The following is a 2,105-nucleotide window of genomic DNA, read 5'->3' on the forward strand; positions in this document are numbered from 1 at the left end:
ACTTCCACCATGTAACCTACCATCCTAGAGAACTCAGGAAGTTTGTATGGCAACTCACTGGTTCCCAGCTCTGACCCTCCCTTGGACTACAGACTACGTTACTTCTCTGGCATGGATGCCTAGCACTGTGTCAAGTGCAGTCAGGTATTTTCTAAACCCTACCCCCTCCATGGGCTTAGAAGCTCATGTCCAGAGAGCCCACAGTGGGATTCAACTCTTCCCTTGTGCAGTTTGTGGCAAAACATTTGGCTGCTCACTCAGCCTTGAACAGCACACTCATATACACTCCTAAGGGATCCCAGCTGGGCCCAGTCCAGCTCAAACGTTCACAATGACTCCCACCCCCACCCCACCCACTGACCTGTTACCTCAGGCAGGAGAGAAGTTCTGAATGTAAGATCTGTGGTTAAAAAAAAAAAAACCTTTCAAGTGCTCCTCCACCCTGTCCACCCATCTCTTCATCCATTGGGACACATGGTCTTACACCTGCCAGTATTGTGGCAAGTGCTTCGCCCCAAAGTCAGACATGAAGACATCTGCACCAGAGAGAAATCCACAAGGGCATGTGGGAAAGCTTTTAGCCAGAGCTCCAACCTCATCACCCAGGGGCCCCCCAAAACACATGGGTTTCAAAACCCCTTAGCTGGCAGACCTCCAGTGCCACTGGAGAGCCAGCACAGCCGCAAATGAATAATGGCTTCCTCACCAAAACCCACCTGGCCAGACCTTTCCTGCTGAACCTCAGTGAGATTGGATATGCCTCTGCACTTTGGGTTTCTTCTGTGCTGGGGATGGTTGGAAAATTAATCTAAACTGATTGAATTAAGTGAAAGTGATTGCTGACTGGCCTACTTAAAGTTAATTAGATTGTTACCACACCTGCTGAAGGTATGTTCTCAGAAGCTAAGGACTTTCTGTGAACTCACCTGGAGACCACCTTTAAAAGGCCAGTGAGTGAACCAATGGATTTGGGTGACACCTATCAATCAGCTTGAAGCAGTGTCCAAGGACCACCCTCTGCTCCAGACCCATAAAAAGCTTCCAGATTTCTTCTCCTCCTCCTGGTGAAATTCTTTCCCCCCCCCCACCCCACCCCAGAGGTTGGTGCCAGTTCCTGGTAGAGTCAAGATGTCGATTGAGATCGAGTCATCAGATGTTTATCCGTCCTCATCATGCAGTACTTGAAAGAAAATGGCTTACATCGAACCTTAGCCACTTTGCAGGAGGAGACAACTGTGTCACTGAATACTGTGGACAGCATAGAGAGTTTTGTAGCAGATATTAACGGTGGACATTGGGATACTGTTTTGCAAGCTATACAGTCCCGGAAATTGCCAGACAAGAACACTGATTGACCTCTATGAACAGGTCGTTCTGGAATTGGGATGAACGTTCGTGAATTGGGTGCTGCAGATCTCTTCTGAGACAGACTGACCCCATGATCATGTTAAAACGAACTCAGCCAGAGAGATACAGTCCATCTTGAGATCCTCTTGGCCAGGTCCTATTTGAATCCTCGTGAGCTTATCCGATGGAAGCAGCAAAGAAAAAAGAAGAGCAGACCATCGCACGGCTTTAGCTGGAGAAGTCAGCGTTGTACCTCCATCTCGTCTTATGGCACTGTTGGGACAGGCTTTGAAGTGGCAACAGCACCAAGGCTTGCTTCCTCCTGGTGTGACTATTGATTTGTTCAGAGGCAAAGCAGCTGTAAAAGATGTGGAAGAAGAAAAGCTTCCTACACAGTTAAGCAGACGATTAAGTTTGGCCAGAAATCACATGTGGAATGTGCTGGATTTTCTCCGGATGGCCAGTACCTGGTCACTGGCTCTGTTGATGGATTCATTGAAGTATGGAACTTTACAACCGGAAAGATCAGGAAGGATCTCAAGTACCAGGCACAGACAATTTTATGATGATGGACGATGCCGTACTATGTATGTGTTTTCAGCAGAGATACAGAAATGTTAGCAACTGGGGCCCAAGATGGAAAGATAAAGGTGTGGAAGATACAGAGTGGACAGTGTTTGCGAAGATTGAAAGGGCACACAGTAAAGGTGTCACCTGCCTGAGCTTCTCCAAGGACAGCAGTCGGATCCTTAGTGCAT

The 2,105-nt window shown here is 47.8% G+C and overlaps 2 pseudogenes; both read left to right on the top strand.

Moving 5' to 3' along the window:
- LOC122754535 overlaps positions 1-690 on the top strand; it is a 3,247-nt pseudogene extending 2,557 nt beyond the window's left edge.
- A 438-nt stretch (positions 691-1,128) lies between these two features.
- Positions 1,129-2,105, top strand: part of LOC122726203 — a 1,742-nt pseudogene continuing 765 nt past the window's right edge.

Source organism: Dromiciops gliroides, chromosome 4 (assembly GCF_019393635.1).
Source record: "Dromiciops gliroides isolate mDroGli1 chromosome 4, mDroGli1.pri, whole genome shotgun sequence".
Lineage (NCBI taxonomy): Eukaryota > Metazoa > Chordata > Mammalia > Microbiotheria > Microbiotheriidae > Dromiciops > Dromiciops gliroides.